Here is a 20,152-nt window from a genome sequence, read left to right as displayed (position 1 = left end):
TGAGGACTCGGCTCACCTTGGTTCAGCGGCTGCGGCAGGGAAAGCTGCGAGCCTGGCAAAGCGGGCAGAGCAAACAGGTTCTCCCTGTTCCGTGCCTAGAAAGCCTGAACGACTGTTTCTAAATCCCTTTCTCCCAATGCTAATTTTTCTTTGTTTCACCAAAACAGACCTGCCCCGGTAGGACAAGCTAAAAATAAAGAGGACTGAATACGAAATAATACGCTCATTTAAAAACAACTCTTCTCACTTTGCACCAGGATAAAACAGAGCTCTGAGAGCCCAGACGTGTAAAGTGCATCCGTAAGGGTGCATCCTATAGCAATGCAGCACAGAGCAAGAGCAGACCCGTTTAATAAAGGGATAAAGCACAGGAACTCAACAGCTCCTGCCCATACCGCATGGGTTAGAGCCCAAGGTGTGCCGCTGGGCGTACTGGTGAGCCAGAAGCTGTGGGGAGAAGCACAAGGAGATGCCGTCAGGGTACAGCTCCGGCAGGTGCCATGCCTGCTGAGGACGTGGGCAGGAGCCACGTTCACCCCTGCACAGGGTTTTAGCAGGGACACTGCCGCTGAGGGTGCCGTGCTGCTGCTGCACTTGGGGCTGCAGTGCTGCCAGCCGCGCTCGCGCATCATCTCAGCGCCGCTTGGCTCGGCTGTCTGCATCAGATACTACCTGTCGGCTCATGCTCTGACTGCCAACTCCCCACGGCTAGAGAGAGACACCCTTGGTTTTTATTTGTGCCTTTTTCTGTACAGGCCTTTACTCGAGACCAGAGCTCTGGATTCTACACTTAAACAACAAAAAAATAAGTATTTTCTTCGAGAGCCTACAGGAACTCACCGGTTATTAGGAAACACAGCTGTGAACATTTCTATGCCACGTTTTAAAAAGGGTCTTAAGACATCCTGTGGAAGCTCAGGCCCAAAACTGTGTTACAGTGTGATGTAAACGGACAGCCTTACCGCACACGAGCTTGATTATTTCTGCTGAAGGCGAGTTTTGACAGTAATGGATCATTTCTCTTACAGATGAGGTCTGCTCCCCAGTCAGCTACATTTGTACTGATTTGGGACTAAATTATCACAACAATAGAAAAATAAAAATTTGGTCCCAACTGTGGTGAGGACTGAGTGTGTTTGTGTTTGTTTGGGTTTTTTTCCTTTTTTTTTTTTCTTTTTACTGAAGAGAACAGAGGAGAACAGCATCAGTAACTGCAAGCTCCAATTTGCTGGGAACATTTTCTCTTAATCCTCGGGGGAACAGAGCCGGGCAGGATCAGCTCCCCAACCCAGAGCTTCTTTCTGACACAGCCACCCTCCTGACCAACTCACTAACTTCCATGGTGACAGCTTACAAGAATGATAATTAGCTTTACACAATGATTCAACCTTCTACTACTTAAATGGGGAAACTGCATTGAGAACTCCTTTTCAGACAGTTCTCTAACAGAAACTTCTGCCAACCACAAAGAATGAGATTATACAACCTGAATACCACTTGTCACCTCCGCGGATGCATTCGTTCCTCCTTTGATAGTTTCCTGAATGTAAACTCTGCTCCATTTAAGGAGAAAAGTTCTGACCGAGAATGGATTTTAAATCTTACCTCTTTGACTGCTTGAGGTTATCTAGGCAAAGAAAGAGCAAGGATGCTACAAGACAGCTTCCTCCCTTGCTCTAGCATAATTTTTCATTAAATTAAAAATGAATTCAATTAATAATGTATGCATGACAAGATAATGTAGGACTACTTTTGCTTCCAAAAGCAAATGAAATTTAATGGAAAAATATCTCAGTGTTGAGATATATATATATATTTTTGCCTAAATGACTTTAAGCACCTCCATCTTAATACTGTATATTACAACAAAAATTTTCGGTAAGGCGTTGCTCAACATGCCCTGGCGCACGTTCAGGAAACGTGAAGACCGACTGGCCAGCTGGAACCAAGAAGCTAAAATATTGAAAAGAAAATCTTGCGGCTAGCCCGAGACAAGAACTATTTCATCGCTAATTGATGACCCAGGTCACAAAGTGCTCTCTGCTGAAGCATATGACAGGACATTTGCCTTCTGTGAATGACTGCGCTCCGTGGCTCACTCTGTTCGATCCCATGTTATACGACCAAGTTTTTGTACCGGAAAGACTTGGTGAATCACAGCACAAGAAGGAGAAAAACAGGCTGCAATTTCTGACTGACAAAACATATGTTAAAGCCTTTCAACCCCTCCTCACCACATCAGACGCTCCTTCTGTACGGCTCAGTTAAAGGAGTCTCCGAGGGCTGGTCCAAGCCGTGCCTTCCCCGGGAAGAAAACCAACGCTGAGCAGGCTGCAGCAGCCGCCTTCTAATCCCTGTCCAAAGGGGAGTTTGCATTCCTGCACATGCTCCCATACGAGAACTGTGCTCAAGGCTCTATTTAAAAGACAAGGCTACCGCCAGGACCGCACACCTCCGCAATTAATCATCTTCAAAGGCCCTTTATACGGCTCTGCATTGGTACATCTCCGTGACAGTTACTGCTTGCTGGATTCCTTGGTATGGACCTCGTTCTTCTGATGATCAGCTGAAGATATTTTATGGATTCCTCTATAAACACACTCCATAGTACCCATATATGCAGTATCAGGGGAAGGACAAGGAAAGAAAGTTTAGGATCTCCCTGAAAAACCAGCCCTGCCGACACCTCAGGTCAGAGGAGGGGGGGTGCTGAGATGCAGAGGAAAACCTCCTCGTCACGCCGGGCACGTAACATGGAGCATCCTCAACTGCCAGCCAAGTCCTTCTTTAAAGGTATCAGGTGCATTTTTTCTTTATTACTTTTTAAACAACATGGGTCATTAAAGGGACATCCATCAGTAAAGCTATTGCCAGAGCTGCCCACCAAGAAAGCAGAGCCATCATAGCACGACCCCTGCCTTACCCTGAGGCCAGACTGACCCTCCAGGCACCGCCTGGGCACTGTGCCCATGCAAAAATCTTGTGGCACCCACACTGCACGATGAGGTGGGTGACCTCTGGCATGACACCGCTGCAGGGAAGACACAGCCTAACCTACTTTATATCCATTCTGATCTGAATTTGGTACTGTGAAAACAACAAGTGCAAAATTAAAACAGGATGCCTGTACTTCAGCTGGACTAGAAACCAGAGAGAAAAGGGAAGCTACAGAGCAGCCACCCAGCTCTGTACCCAGCACGGGACATGTTGCAGGTATTTTTAAGACAGGAACCGTGACCTTCTCCGGTGCAACCCCTGCCAGGAGAAACAGGCGCTTCCTGCAACACAGTTTGTGCAACCTCACTGCGAGGTGAGGAGGAATCCAGCCTCGTGGAGCAGACTCCAAGCTAGGTGACTAATTTCAGTGCTCCCACAGTGCCTTTCTTCCTTCGTCAAGCAGCCTCAACAAGCTGCCTCTCAGTACAAGTTCATGCCTGCACGAGTGCCCTGCGATGCTCAAGGTGTGTCTGCGCAATCCACCTGCTTGCACTCAGCACCGTCAACACCTCAGCCACCTGCCCTCTAGGGAGAGAGACATGAAGGGGTAGGGGGAAAGCATGGGTTTGAAATGTATCCCTCAAATGGGTTAGACATGGAAAAAGAGAGCTTTGTGTTACAAAAGAAAAAGGAAGCTTTATTTAACATTTACACGTTCAGAAGTCACCTATGCAGAAATGGATCATCAGCCTCATTTGAAAACCTACCCACCTGAGCCTAGCGAAAATGCAAGATAAACTGCCAGGACAAGAAAGGTCCTGAGGGACACTGAACAGAGACATGAGAGAGAAAAGCAAACACAGCAGTTACCCCACACGTTTTGTTTTCCTCCGGACGTGCAGAAAATGTAGAGCAGGCTCAGTAGCAGAGAGCAAGCAGAGGCAGGCTCAGGGAAAACAGAAGGTGGCCGGGCACCTGATGCTGCTCTGAAGAGCTCTGCCACCTGTAAGACTCGTGGGGAAGAGAGCGGCGCTGTCTTTTCATGACAGTTTGATGATGCAAGAGGACTGCCTCGCCTGCAAAAGGAGTGTCTGAGTGGAAGGTGGCCAAGTCTGGAGTCAGGGTTTGAGTAATAGGGGAACGGGTCGAATGGCAATTGACACAGGCACATGTCGCTGTGACCAGGTCAAAGTCCTCAGAGATAACAGCTTTTTGGCCCCGAAGGACAGCACTTAAGGGAGCAATTCCTCTCCTGTACAAGAGGCTAGCAATAACGAAGAAACAGAACATCCTGAGAGGGATTTGAGCATCTGGGTATCTATCACTGAAACAGACTGCACGGTAGTTGAACGTTTTTGAATGCTTCCCCCATCTGTCCGTCCCTCTCATTCCTGAGCATCATTCCACAGTTACTCAAGTCCCTTTCCACCAGCTGCTCTTCACATATAAGCTGATCCTCTCCAAACACCTTGGTAATGGCAATTTTGTCCCAGGAGCTGAAAACTGTGTGCCAGCTGTTAGCACCATCAGACTAGCTCACCTAGAGGACACGTAAAAATATCTGATGGGATTGCACAGTCGGTCCTCTGCAGCAATGATTCAGCTCCATGCCTGTGTACCAGCACGCATCCCACCCCTGAGAAAGAATTTCCTTTAAGCACCTATCGGGTAGCTGTCACATACCCCATCAGGCACCCAGTGCCTAAATATGCAGTCATACAAAGGACTCCCTCCCACATAAGGCCAGCAACAGGCTGCTCTGTTTCTTATATTAGCCAACTCTAATTTGACTTGCAGGAATACACTGTAGACGAGTGGTAGTAATTCTGTCCCTATCTATCTCACCTTAGTATCCTCTTGGATAAAAGCTCTCAATTAAAAATTTCCCCAAGACAGTTGCAAGGGAAGAGGAAGGACAATTTTTGTCTTCTGTCATTGTTCTTTTCACATTCTCCTTTCATTCTGAATAACCTCTCCGAAATGGTCCCATAGTTTTGCTTGTTTGGACATTAAAGTTGGAAATGGTACGGTTTAGGTATTCCTGTCTGTATATTGTCTTGGTTTTACGCTTCCTGTCACCTAAATGGAGTTACATCTCTGTTTTTCACATTCACCATCCAAGCACTTCACAGCACCTTGCTATGAAGGGATATTGCCAATGTTCTCATTGGGAACAACAGGGAACTGCGAAAGAGCAGACGAATGATAACTCAAAAATTACCAAAGATGTGCATGCGATCTCCCAGAGCGTGGATTAATAGAGTCAGGCCAGGTTTTTCACACTTACCCGGAAAAGAACGTGTGCTTCTTCAGAGATTAGCGATTAAGGACTGAGCCTTCCTGAATGGCTAACAAAGCCAGGCCACCACATCTCACCAAGGTGAGCCTTGGTGCCTGCATGAAGCTTCATTAACTGAAGCTGGATTCCACAGGAACACTATTACAGCAAGAAGGTATCTTTAAATAACTTCTCACGACCTCTCCCTTTGCTTTCATAGTGCAAAAAGGCTTCCAGAATCTGTCCCCCTCCACTGGTGTTAAAAAAAAAAAGGTCTGTCTTAAGCCCCAGATGAACTAAACCATGAAGCTCACCAGAACTTTCACCTTCCTGTTCCTATCTTTTTTTCACTGCTTTCATCTACCAGGTTCTTACACAACTATGCTCTTTTTCAGGTTCTCATCCTTTCAAATTTCCTGCTCTCTGCCTTATCGCCCCCTGCTTCCCCACTTGCGTCTCTCACCATCCTGCTGTTACTTTATTCACTTCCCATTTTCCCTTTCCTGAAAATCAGCTCTTCCCCCACCTCTTATCCATACTCATATTCACCCATGGATGCACATATTTTTCTTCCCCTTTCCCAAATGCTGCTTTGTAAGAAACTCCTTTACTCCAACAGAGTAAAATCAGTCACTTTTCAAGTGAATCTTGCAATTGTTAAACTTACGGAGAGAGGTTGGAGGAGTTTAGCAATGTCCTTCAGCTGTCCCTAATCAACGTTTTATGCCTAATGTTTTACAGACAAAAGAAATGCCAAAGTTAAATCAAGTATCCAGTGTGCTCAGCACAAGTCTTTCTTCCTTAATACCACAATCAAGAATGCTTGAAAAGCACAGGATGATCTCCCACCGGGCTCGCTGCTTAGAACAGGGAAAACACAGCAGGATGGATAGAGGTGTTCACAATCATTTGGAAGAGGCTGTGCTCTGCTCCTAGAGCTGGCAGGTCTCAATTGCTTGCAAATATAACTGGCTGGAACCCTCCAAATAAATTAAGTGTGGGATCGGCTGTGATGCTAAGGGCTGAATAAACGGGCTGACGCCATACTTCAGCCTGTGCTTTGCAGAAGGTGCCTGCTCAACAGAAAGGACACAAATAAACAAACAACATGAAAGAAACACAATATGCATAATCCCTCTAAACAGGGCTGAAACTTCTCAGTGCATGGGGGTAGCATATTATCTTCGCCTGCAGGGAGATTACTTCAGTCCCAGTTCTGTATCTGCAACTTCTCCTACATTCCCACATCACAAACACATGAATATTCTGTTTTGTGAGGTCTCAAGTAATATTCCAAGAAACTGTCATTCAATGTCTTATTAACTACATCAGTTCTACAGCTAGAGAACTGCATTAATTGCAGACCTCAGTGACAGAGCAACTTCTTGCTGGTACTGGGGTTGTTTGTTTTTTTAAATATTGCAGAAGCGGATAACGAATGGAAACGTAGCTCACAGACATTACATAATACAAATGTTGCATGGCGAGAAATGCTGCTCCTACTCCTGCCTCCAAGGACAGCCACTGGAGCTCCAAGCTTTCGCCAACCTTCTGATGTTCAAGGGGAAGGAGCGATTCCAACTACCACTGACACCAGCACATAAAGTACATGAAGACAAAAGACAGCACACATCTTTACGATAATCTCAGCATGAAAAAAGCACTGATTTTGTTAAAAACTGGACATAAATATTTTCTGCTTAAAAATATATTCTGAATTTTCTCCAAGTACAGCTTCTGGTTTTTGCTGTTGTTTTTTTTTTTTTAATGTACCACTGAAAGCTTTTAAAAAAAAACAACACAGAACAGAGTTAAATGAGAATAAAATGGCTGTTTTGAGCATAGAGAAGAGATGACACTTCCTTTTCCTCAAATGAAAAAAAGGAGATGAAAGACATCTAATTTTCTGTCATCACAATCCATTTTTATACACAGATTCTTGTTAATTGCTTTTCTTATGTGTATAATCTAATCTTTTAAAACTATAATAAAGCTGAGAAGCACCAGAAGAAAATAAGACTGAGACAGAGCTTGGGGAATTTCTTTAGCAAAATTTTCATTAGTTTTGCACAGAGAACAACATTCAAGAAGCTTGGGTGCATGTTGCAGTGAGAGATCTTAAATGGGGAAAAAAGGGAGAAAAGGACACACACAGAAAGGTATTAGTGCCCTGCCCCAGGCTCAACATCTACAACACCTAACACATCAAGGATACTGGTTTGATGGGAAAAGGAACGTGAGTTGTTAAATGTGCCAGAAAACAAGAAGTAAGATATGCTGAAAGCTTCCCTTAAAAGCAGCATGGCTTGGAAGCAGCTCGGGGTAACTCATCTCCAAGCCACAAGAGCCCAGCACTGAGGTGTGGCACATCGAGGCTTTAACACCACGGCTTCTGAACCATTACTACTGAAAATAAAACAGTAAGATTTAGACAGATGAACTGGAAACAGCCCCTGGTAGGATAAAAAGATGCTTCCTCGTTAAATTTAAACAAGTTAACTTCAGGTGTGCTACAACTTTCAAGTGATACTTTACAAAACCGGAAAAGAATACAGAAGATTCTAGTAGTTGGGTTCTTACCGTCATTAAGAAACACTTAATTCAACAATTTAATGAGCACACAAGGTGTAAAGCCAGCAGTTAAAAAGCAGACAGTCTCCACAAGGTACCATTTATAGATATCCACAAATCCACAGATAACTAAAATTAAACACGAACTGAAGAAATAAATCTAAAGCAGTTTCACGGTAATTGGAACTAACAGAAGATTTTACAACTCCAAGAAGTTAAACTTTTTGTCTTTGTGCTCAAAGTTCTGCAGCAGAGCTGGTTTTCACTCCAAGTACAACGTTTTGCAGTAGGTATTCACACAACGCAGTAGGTTACTTGGTAATGGGTAAGAACAGGATTTTGCATACACGCAATGCTTACTACTCATTTTAGCATATACTGGATTTACCTCACTCAGCAAAAAGCTGGGATGCGTACAATTATTGCCTCTCCTTTCCCCGTGATGTTTATTATCATTGCATATAACTTAAGAGGTGACTTCTTAAACCACTAAGACTGGGTTCAAAAACCTGAAGTTCATAAGCAACTTTTTGGGACAAGACCCTCAGATAGTCACAAAACAGAGGAGACACCAGGATGCTCCGCTCTTGTCTACTCTCCTGTTGCCTACCTTGCTCCAGCATAAGAGAAGTCATCTTGCACCATGTTTTTGAAAACACATCCCATTCACTTTTTTAAACTATGGTCTCCTGAACACAGCTTGAAAGGATGCCACTATTTGAGGGGGTGGGGAAAAAGAAGAAGAAAATAAACAAACAAAAAAAGCCAAATAAAACAAACAAAAACAACCTACAAATTCAGCTAAATTCAGCTGGAAGAGCAAGAGGTATTATTTCCTTTGCAACTTCCTTCGTATGGGAGAGCAGAATTCTCCCTAAAGCCAACTCACTGGTTAGACTGAACTCTCTTTTTGGTTCACAAACTTGCTTTCATTATTTCCCAAAGAATTGCTGTTGGCATAAATCAGGTTCTTTGCCAATTAAAGAGTAGGAACCTAGCATAACTTGCTAAACACAGCATATGCTTGAAAAACACTCTACCTGTGCAACCCTGGGTCAAGGCTTAGACCCTGGTCTTTTGGGGTGACAGGAACAGGATTCCTCAAGACATTCAATGCAAGGTGTTTTGAGCATATCTTTGGTCTTTCAGTATCTATTTCATGCATGAGTGCTCAACAGGTACAAAACTTCAGGTATGCTACAGCTTTCAAATGATTTTTTTAGAAAACGAGAAAAGAATACAGAAGATTCTAGTAGCTGGGTTCTCATCATCATTAAAAAAAATGCTTAAAAAAAAATTATATTTTTCCCTCAAGGAAAGCTAGCTCCAATAGTGCCTAGGCATCCCAGTCAGATCACACTCTGCAGTGCCAGCGGAAACATTCAAAACACAGAAGAATTTGCACAGAAAAGCTGGAAAAGAAATAAAAGGATGGGACATTAAATAACTTGCCTGAGCACACACAACCAATTACTGTGGGATTCCAGTACAGGGCTCCCAACTCCCAGGTCTGCAATCCCTTACAGTCCACAAAGGTTTAACAGCACAGATTTTTCTCTCTCAATAAAACAGGAAGAGAATCCACATTGCGCCATAAAGGATGTGATCTCAATGCAGTTACCTGCACTTCTTGTTAAGCTAAAAGAAGCCCTTTAAGGTCACTTCTGAAAACTAAACATAAAACAAGCAAGTATTAAGTAAATTTCTTCATAGAAGACAATAGGACATGAAAGTCTAACTCAAACCTAACCTAACTTCAAGTAGTCCAGCAGGACAGAGCGTAATGCATCACCAGAGGAACATGTGGCCTTCTGCTGTAAGCCCAGGGCAGCCGAAGAGCAGATCCTTGTATTGACATCAACCACAGCTGCCTGGCACCAAGCCTCAGCCCACCTCTTTAAGTCCATTTTAAAGGAGGATAATGGCAAAAGAATCTGTCAGTAAATCACTGCACCACCCCTTCAGTGTAAGGGTGGGAAGTTTGCTGGAGACGTGAGGTGGCTGTACTGCAAAATAGCTTTGGGAGGGGGAAAACAACGGGAGAGGTCACTGCATGCCTCCTGTGCCCAACAGCTGCACTCACTGCACACAGGACACGATTCCCCGAGTGCCTGCAAACCCAGATGTGCTCCCAGGGGAACAGAGAGGGCACCAATAATTCAGAGTGGTTTGTTCAGCCTATTTGTCCCATCACACAGGTGAACAGTCAGATGCAACGTCTGGGCTTTCTTTCAAGGAGGGCCAGGCCGCCACTTTTAAGTCTCACCGATACACACATGGCTTTAAGATGTCTCAAGACTCACTTGCTGTAAGACAAAGGAGGAAGAAATTCACTATGTTGAAGTCACAGCTATAAAAAGAAACAAGAGTGCCAGACTCCTGGGTGACAACTGCCATGCAGCAGGAGGTGAATCATGCCCTGGCATAGGCAGGCTGTAATTTGGTGCACAGAAGTTATCATAATCAATATTTATAGATGAGTATTTTTAAAAAAAGGATGTACATTTGCCACAATAACGATTTGGAGACTGCTCTTCAAATATAAATAAAAAGAGCTAGCTGAAAATTGTCCCCATCCCATCCCCTGCTCCCCAGAATAAATCTTCCTTAAAGCCTGAGCGTGCAGATAGTTCACTGTAGGAAACTGAACGGCTGGGCAACAAAATCTCAGAGCAGGAGTCACATGTTCCTTCTGTGCTTGTTGTAGGACAAACTGAGGAAACAAACTTAGAAAACCAAGTGCAATTATTCTACAATACTACTACAGAACTGGCTGGAAGCTCCTACCGAGCAAAGTGCTGCACCAACACAAAGACCGCCTCTGTTTCGGAGAGCTGCGTATCAAAAATAATCACCAGAATACAACCACTGTCGCCAACAGCACTGTAAGCAAGAGGTGGCTGCTCAATCAGGGAAGCATTACGAAACTTGTTTATAAATATCTTTAAAGATGTGCTGCACTGTTGTGCAACTGTTAAATGTGTTCATATTTCCAGCATGAAAACAAGCGCTGTGAAGAACTCCTGAGGGATGAATCTCTGGGAGGCAATGGATAAATTTCAACCGCGCAAGTTTATTACTGGGATGTTTCTGACAATTTCGTGCTGTAATGGCTGTTATAGTAAGCCATCACTGGTGCTAAAGCTGGTGCCTCTGCAAAGGCTCTCCAATTTGCAGCAACAGCAATATCCTGCTCTCTGCGTCTTGTGGTCTATTACCTGTTTGGTGAGGAACACCTCATCAAAGGGTTTAAAAAAAATATTTTACAATAAACTTCCTAGAAATCAAGATATTCAAAAATAAAGAAAATCTAAGCTCTATTGATGCAGTTCACAGTTACACAGGTAGCCAGCTTTCAGGCTTCTGATGCTCACTACAAGCTCTCCAGGTTCATGGATTTGCTTCAAAAATATAACCTAGGTTTATATTAAAAAGGCCTGATATTTCCAAATCAAATCAAGCCCGTTCCCGTAACTTAAAACACTGAGCAAAACTCAAAACCATGTCTCTTACGGATCGAACAGGAGAACTCATGGCTGATTTGATTCACATTCTGGTGGTGCCAAACACCAGCGTTCCAGAAGCAGTAAACTGTGCATCCAATTACCAGGTGTGTAGTTCAAGGGACCGCATTTAAATGAAGACTATGAAAGTGAAAGGCACATTAAATGCCTTTTTGATTAGAAAAATGAGTGCTTGAAGTGACAAGTGCTTAGGGAAAAAGTGTTTCCCAGGTACGGGGGGAGGCACAGCAGGTCTCAGAGACGTGAGGCGAAGCTCGTCCCTAAACTCAGAGCAAGAAAAACTTCAGCAAGAAAAGTTGGGGCATGCCGAACACCGTGAGTTATGGAAAAAATGCAACCAGGCAGGTTCACTTAGCACAAAACCCGCACTACTTTATGAGCCTTTACATCCAAACACCTTTTTCTCCCCCCCACTTCTGCTGTGAGCTGCCTCTCCCTGAGCACACCGGCCCACACGCTGACCGCCTGTGACAGCGGCTGCGCTGCTGCCTCTTCCACGGTGCCCCTCCTTGTAACAGAGCAGAAACCTCGTGGCATTTCCAGGTTCACCCGGCAGAAACCTGCTCTCCGTAAACAAATCTAAATGAATTTAGCTTTACAGCTCCCACAGTCTGAAGCAATACGGTCACTAGGAAGGATTTCAGCATCCCCAAGGCCTCTGCTTTAGTGCAGTGCAGCACTAGACCTGATATTACAATGTTAATTCAAAACGGATGACATGCTTACTAAGCTAGCACATTGAAACACTGTGTAGTAACACAGTAACTTACATTTTAAACATAGGATATGATTTTGAAAGGGTGAGGTCCATTAAAAAAAATATATAAATCTATAAGGCCAAATAGGGGCAAAAATGAAGTTTTCACCTAACCCGTCATGCAGAGGTTTTGCGGGAGCAGCAGCCATGTTCCCCTGCAAGCTCGATTTCAGTGCCTGATACCAAATGTTTTTCCAATATATTGCTTCCAGTGCAGAGAAAGCACTAAAGTATTTAATAAAAAGATGGTCAAATAAAACTACTTGGAATAATTTTACTAGCGGGAAGGGAAGGGATTGCGACTGATCCTGATCTAAGTTACCACACAGCAGACATCCCCCGTAGATTTGGTGCTTTCAGTAATATAACCTGTCCGTGGAGCTGACATCGTGATAGACACTGCCAGGGCATCCGATACCACATTTGATACCTCCTTGGAGAATGAAAGAGAGTTCTTTAACATGGAAGTCAATACAAAATGTTTATTCACGTTTTGGCTTTGGTGCCACGCTCCACGCAGTGCACAGAAGCCCACTTGGGATCCCAGTGGAAGCTCGGCGTTCTGGGAGCTGGCAAGGAAATCTCAAACGCATGCCAGGCAGTGCTTTGCTTCGGGATGAAGACACGTGAAGAAACGCAGCGAGTTCTCTACTAGCAAGCTGAAGTGAGGAACACGCAGGCAGAGGACCCTCTGTACTAGCAAGGTGCACAACTGCCCTCCTTTCTGAGCAGCATTCAGCACAGGGCCTCGCCCCAGGGGACCAGGCTAACTTCAGATGAGCAGCCAGCCGTGGCGCAGCCCCTCCTGCCTCACGCTGATCTTCTGCCCCAGCTGACTGACCTCCACCTCGTCTGTGAGCTGTGCCACCAACACATCAGGCTCAGATCAGATCCGAGCCATGAGCTGCTTCTCATCTGAGCACCATGCTGCCCTATCTCTAGACACGAGAGCTGCTTTAACATCCCACAAGCCGCAACCACTGGAGATTTTTATCTCCCAAGAGCCTCTCTAACCAGCGGACAATCCGGGTACTCCACCCCAGTGCATGGGTGAAGTCCCCGTGGATGTAGGGCTGGCAGCACCATCACCCCATTTATTGGTGGAAGGACAGAGTGACCAGGACTCCATGGCAAGGACTGCTTGCAGCTCTCCAGCTCCCACGCACAGAAACATTCTCTGCTTGCCTCCTGGGCAGCAGTGCTGCTCCCCGCTCACAACCGAAAGGCATCTCTTACTGGAGAGCTGTGTTCTCATGTTCAAGAGAGGTTCATGTAATGCAAGCTAACAAGTAATAACAGGAAAAAATGGGTCTTAATTACAAGCTAGGGGTTTGGGGTTGGTTTCACACCTGAGAAGAGCTCAGGATCTGTTTTAAGTGGAATATATTAATTTCCTATGAATATTCCCATTCTTCAAATGTCACAGGACCAGCAGAGAAGCTTATGATGCAATTACACTTTCAATAAGCAGGCTGCAGAGCTCACCCTCACCAGGGGCTTCCCACGAGATATGCCACACACAGCCAACCAGGCACAGAGGAGGCAGCAAACTCGAGAGTCACGAAAATCACCCGCCGGGGCGGACACCCAGGTGCAGTGCTGGCTGCAGGCGAGGCAGCTTGGCGGCGATTCATTCGGCCGGCACCAGTCTTCTTCCACCCGCAGAGCTGGCCAGATGTGAAGTCTCACCTTGAGGATGGCTTGGGAACAGAATAGCCAGTCATGAGGCAGAGGACATTTAGCATCCTCTGTATTTATCTCTAAGGATAAAGCTGGAAAGAAGCCTAGTAAAAGGAGAGGGGGAAAAAGAAAAGGAAAAAAAGGAGGGGAAAGGGAAGAAAAGACTAAGATCAGGGGAAAAAAAAAAGAAAAAGAGGTCCTGGAGCTTCTGTCCCATATCCCGTGGAATTTGTGATTTAGACATTTCTCATTTATTTATTTATTTATTTATTTATGCCCTTGATCTCTTGTAAAGATCTAATTGCCCCTAACTATCTTGCCAGATTTATTCTGTTAATTTTAGAAAGGGATAAGTTTCAACACAAGCATGTTATGTTTCTGAGAAACTAGAAATAATAAATCAGTAGCCATGAGATGAAATCTAAGTTTCTGAACATAAAGAAGTTTTCTACAGTTAAAGATAAAAAGGACAGCATTGCCAGAAAAAAAACCTTGCAACAGTTAAGTAGAATGGAGAAGTTGTTACTACCATGAAAACCAGAGGTCAAGTTCATATTCCAAACTTACTCACTCATGTTCACAATGAAAGCAAAACCCATATTTGATGTTGAAAGGGTTCCATTTTTCTTGCAGCTTCATCCAATCATAATAAATATAAACCACACAAGGGGTTGGATTTTTTAAGAAAGGCATCCTATAGAATTTATAAGCCAGAAATATTCTCCTTAAAAATTTATCCTGGGTGCATCACAATGCATGTAAGAGACTTGAACAACTGCTACACATTTCCAAACCAGTTTCAGTAAAATTCCATGCATTTTTGCTATTGTTGAGGATCGTAACACTCCAACAGGAAAAAAAGTAAATGGGATGAAGGAATAAGGATAGGAACGTTCTTACTGCAAAAATTCTTCAAGAATTTCACAAAGAGGAGAAAACACTGTTCTTCTCCCAATACTTCTTTACCGAGAAGACTGTGAGTATATACAACAACCATCTTCAAACAGAAGCTTGAAATGTATTTTTTTAAACACGAGTTTCATTAACTATGAGCCAAGCAAAAAAATAAACCCAATAAAATTACACAGAAAAAATACACTGCATATTATTGAGAGACTGTAATTTCATTTTTATATGTGCCCTTGGAGTCGCAGGTTCTTGCATTATGTGGCCTCAGAGTACACAGACATATTATTTCAGTGTCTACAGAGTCCTCAGCAGTATATGTTCCCCCACTTTCTCCTTTGCACATAGTTCTACAAATTTGCAGCTAATCAAAAGAAATTTCTGGGATCTTAATTTGTGTTTTAGTGCTGGCCTACTTAAAATAAACCCACAAACTGAACATAACAAAATGAAAAACCACCACCACCACCACAAACCAATCAGCAATCATAAGATATGCTTCTCCATTTTGAAAATGAGTAAAAGGAAAGAATCTCTCTGTTCCTCCCTGGATCAGACTGTTGAGGCAAAGACAAACAGACTTACAGACTCTCTGGAGCTGTAAACAATTCATCCAGCCCAGTGTCATGTAGGCAGCTGGGAAAAACAGAGGCAGCCTGCATCTAGCATAGATTTGGTGCATCATCAGACCACAGGTATAGCCATGGCACGCTGGGGTAGTAGTGGTGGGACACTTCACTTTTGACTAAACTTCTGGACTTGTACCCAATTCAGTTTCATTGAATTCAGTTAAATTCTGTGTGTGTGACTTCCTGAACAAGCACTTATCTGTCAATTCCCATACTTCATTCGTTAAAGCCACAAACAGCAATTTGCAGAGGCAAGAGTGAGATTTTTCAGAGCCCTTAGTCACTCACATCACACCAATCAACTTTTCCGGTGACCAGGGATGAATGGCTGATAACAAAACCTTGACAGATCACATGGAAGCAGCTGACTCTGAGCAAGTAAAGCCTCTGAGAAGAGGAACTGTGTGTGTACCAGCAGGAAGCACTGAGCATTTCTACAAAACCTACCCTAGGAACTAAGTTAGGATGGGCAACACGTAAGTTTCGATTCTGGGGAAGCAACTAGCAGTTAGTCATCAGGTTTACTTGGACAGTTTTATCTCCACAAAAACAGAAAATATTTAAAAAATGAAAAACCTCAAGTATTTCTGAATTATTAGTCACAATATCATATTCTGAACACTAAATGCTGTATTTAAGCTCTTGGCAGAAATACACGGATCTAGCTCTGGCATCAGATTTCCACTGTCCTCAACCTTCCTTACTTTTTCCATAAGAACTGGCTTTCTTCATGCCAAGGTATATATTCAGGATGACTGAAATAAAGAAATTCAGAGAGAACACAAAAGCTCAGAGCTGCATCAGGAATGACACAGATCCCATCACCACGGAATGGCTGGATACCACAGCGGGCTGACCCGCGCTGCATCAGAACTATGCCTGTCCACCAGACCACATCCGCAGCTTGGGGCAAACTCGGCTTCACAGTAACGACCGGGGGCTCCCTGTGCTTTTGGGAAGTCCAAACTGAGGTCTGCAGACAGCTGATTTGCTGAGCTCTTTCCATCACCCTGAACTTCAGCGCAAGAGGAAAGCCTCTCTCTTCTCAAATAAGGCCAAACAGAGCTAGCACTAAACGCTTCCCAGGGGTTTGCAGACAGCGTTCCCAATGAAGTCAAGCACTGTCATGTTCTACCTATGCTGAAAAAGCTTGGAAACTGCAGAGAAAAGATGGAGTGTAGAATGTATCATGGGTGAAGGAAGAGGTGATAATGAAGTAATAGTCCTGACAAGGAAAGGATATGCTTTCACTCACAGAACGGAAAGCACACGTGCAGCACCCACGGTCGTATTGCAGCTGTCTCCACCCTGTATGCTTTCTGCTGAAACTTCAGTGATCTAACAAGTGCGTTAATTACAATTTAAAATGAACCTGCACTTGAAGGAGGGGTAAGGAGGAAAGGAAAAAGAATATGATGTGGCAGGTACCCTTGGCAGCAGTCTTGGAGGACAGGCATTTACAATTATGTGATCATTTTAAGGAGGAGGCTTTCCTTCCTCTGAAGCATTTTTGTCCTCTGCACAGTGCAGCTTATCCGATGTGCTCAGCAGTTCTATTTATATAGATGTGACTCACCTTAGAGCTGCCTCTGAGACAATGTACCTCTTCCACTTTCTATTAAATAAAATAATAGAGGAAAAACAGCGCAAATAAAATCCCTTTATAAAGTTCATCCTGAAACTTTGACAAGACTGTTCAAGTCTGACAAGTTGATGTGATATTCAAGGTTCAGGATGCTCAAACACTACGTGGGGATCTCCACGCGACACTGCTGTAGCATAGCACGGCAACAGCATCAGGAATAAGAAAATCCAAGATCTCATCTGCATGCAGAACATCATTTGAAAAGGTATCTTCAAAGGCCAGGGAAGGTTTTTTTGTTTTGTTTTTTACTGTAATCCCTTAAGTGAATTGCTATGTTGCTTTTATTGTTATATTAAGGACATTTCTTTAAAAAAAAAAAAAAAAAGAAAAAGAAACGCACAGCAAAAAAGCAGCGAAGCTTGGCTGGAAAGTTAGGTAGACATGTCCCTAGAGATCCCCTGTCTAAAGTCAGGGAAAAACAGGCTCTAATCTGCTCTCATACTCCACAGACTGCAGAAGAGAAATGTTTTGCAGGTGGTGTTCCTGAGGGGTGAAGGCGAAACCAACCTCTCCACATTCAGCCTTCCTAAGGTGCCTAAAGGTAAAAAGGAATCAGATTTCTCTCACTTCAAACTCTACATTTTTGCTCTGTAGCCCCCGGAACCCCAGCCACATGCTTCCTCTCCCCAGCACCCCGTCCCTTCCAGGTGAGCAGGAGGGTTCCAAGGCTGCAGCTACCCCATCCCCAAAGTCCTTCTGTTCCCAACAGCTCTCACCTCATAAAAGCTCCTTAATTATACAGCAAAGAGCAAATTTTAATCTCTTCTCACCTGTCTAAGAGTCAGAACAGCCAGGCAGGCTCAAAGCCACGGCAGTGGACGTTCCAGTGATGATGATCTACGCTTCTTGGGCGTACGCCCTCCCTTCCCCGAGGAGGCTGCCCGCCAGCTGCAAGTCAAGGCCCAGCACTGAAGCTGGGAGCCATAAAAGTCTCAGCGGCTTAGGAACAATGCACTGATTCATTTCCAATACCAGCAATAAGACTGACTCCACACACAACATCACTTCCCGCTAGAAAGCAGTAAGCGGCTCTGACAGAATACAGCAGAAAATTCTCTTATCCCATCGTCTGTCATGTCCCAGCTATTTCAGTTAATTGCAGATGATATCTACGGCAGTCTTTGTTTAAAATTATATACTGTCAGCAGCACGCTTGTAAAAAACCCTCCTTCTAATCAGAAAATGAGGTTTTGCTTTTTTTCTTGTTTGTTTTAAAGCCCCATACAAAAAGACCAATTTCTCCTTCACGCAGACCTAACGCCCCAACTGGCAAAACTTTAGAGCAACCACCTCTGCTCAGAAACGACCGAGTTGTTCTTCCCAAATTCCTCAGCTGCAAGCGATCAAATCTCCCAGACCACTAACTCGTAAAAGCCGTTTCCCTCCCCAAACAGCGCCCACAGGAGCAGGGTCCTCGCCCCGCCTGCCCGGGCAGGGAGCCGCTCACCTCGGGAGACCTTTCTGCTGCGGCAGAGCCTGGCAGGGATGGAGAGGCAGCACGGCGATGCCTGCAAAAGGCCCAGCCGGTGTCAGCTTTCCCAGCCAGAGCCGTCCTCCGGGAGAGCTTCATCCCTGTGGTTAGCGAGGTGAGCGTCCCACCCCGGCACCGCGCTTCAGCCTCCACAGGAACCTGAGGCTGGGTCCTCTCCTGCCTCAGCACCCCAAAGGCAGGGCATGGCGGCTCGTTGGTCTAGGGGTATGATTCTCGCTTAGGGTGCGAGAGGTCCCGGGTTCAAATCCCGGACGAGCCCTCATTTTAGACCATGAAGGCCAGCAGCCTTCTGGCTTGTGTCAGGAACAGTGCAGCCAGCAGGAACAGGGAGGTGATCGTCCCCCTGAGCTCTGCTCTGGTGAGGCCACACCTCCAGTGCTGGGTTCACTTTTGGACCCCTCACTACAAGGACATCGAGGGCCTGGACCGTGTCCAGAGCAGGGCTGTGAGCTGGTGAAGGGCCTGGGACACAAGTCCTGTGAGGAGCAGCTGAGGGAACTGGGGGTGTTTAGACTGGAGCAGAGGAGGCTCAGGGCAGACCTCATTGCTCTCTGCAACTGCCTGAAAGGAAGGGGTGGGGAGCTGGGGGTCGGCCTCTTCTCACAGGTAACCAGTGACAGGACCAGAGGGACCTCAAGTTGTGCCAGGGGAGGTTCAGGTTGGCAATGAGGAGACATTTCTGCTCAGAAAGAGCACTGGGCACTGGGACGGGTTGCCCAGGGAGATGGTGGAGTCACTGTCCCTGGGGGTGTTCAAGGAATGGTTGGACGTGGTCCTTGGTGACATGGATTAGTGGGTGATATGGGATATAACCAGGAACTGAAGTGTCAGAATTCCTCAGAGAGGTCCAAGCCAGAGAAAGCAGTTCAGCACATGACACAGAGGTCCACTGGCAGTTAAGCACGTGCTGAAGTGCTTTTATGCAATAAAGGGCCAAGACAAACCTCCTGACAGAAGCCCCTTCTCCCAGTCTCTGCGTGTCATACTGCAAAGTACAGGTTTCTTGGAGGCTGAGACTCCACCAGCCTGCCCTGGAGGCCACCAAGATGTGCTCTCCCAAGAGGGCAGCCACGTAGCAATGCCACCGGCAGCCAGCTCAGCCCCACGGTCACTGGGAACTACTTCTAACGGGGTGGCTGAATGCCTGAAGATCACCAAACAGTGCCATATGGATACCAAAGCAACACAGCCTTGCAGGAGTGGGAAGGAAAGGTTCTCCAGCAACTCTTTATTCGCATCCTTCTCAGGATAGAGCAGAATTAAAGCTATTAAGAAACCAGGATGGTCTCCAGCTACCTGCAGACCCACTCACAGCACAAGGAAGACTGTTTGGGTATAAAAGCTGCACAGGATGACCCTGAAAATTTCCTCCTCAGGTGCAGAGCTCATTCAAGTATGCCACACCTCATGCGCCCTCTGACATCAATAATGTTCTCATTGCATTTGGTTTCAATGGGCAAATCCAGTGAATGGAAACTAAATCAGGGCAGAGTCAGCTAAAGGAAATTTTTGCTTTGCTGCCGCCTAATTAGATGATGCTGACTAATCCTCTACATTACTTCACAGTGAAAGGGACCCAGCAGGAGTATTAGGATGGGTTTTTAAAGAGCTAAAAGCCATGAATGATTTCTTTTTACACAGAGCATTTCTCTTGCACAAGTTGCTTCATCAAATGTTCTTTTCTAAGATTATGTTCTCCACAAAATGTGTCTCTGTGGTCTACAGGGTTGGAA

General features: G+C 45.0%; 1 protein-coding gene and 1 non-coding gene across 6 annotated transcripts in view; one reads left to right on the top strand and one right to left on the bottom strand.

Moving 5' to 3' along the window:
• ARHGAP32 (Rho GTPase activating protein 32) overlaps positions 1 to 20,152 on the bottom strand; it is a 261,037-nt gene that overhangs the window by 191,663 nt on the left and 49,222 nt on the right. The window lies entirely within an intron of this gene.
• On the top strand, positions 18,607 to 18,678 carry TRNAP-AGG (transfer RNA proline (anticodon AGG)). The gene has a single exon. It is a non-coding gene; the product is annotated as a tRNA-Pro (tRNA).

Source organism: Anas acuta, chromosome 23 (assembly GCF_963932015.1).
Source record: "Anas acuta chromosome 23, bAnaAcu1.1, whole genome shotgun sequence".
NCBI lineage: Eukaryota > Metazoa > Chordata > Aves > Anseriformes > Anatidae > Anas > Anas acuta.
This window is presented reverse-complemented; position numbering and strand designations above follow the sequence as displayed.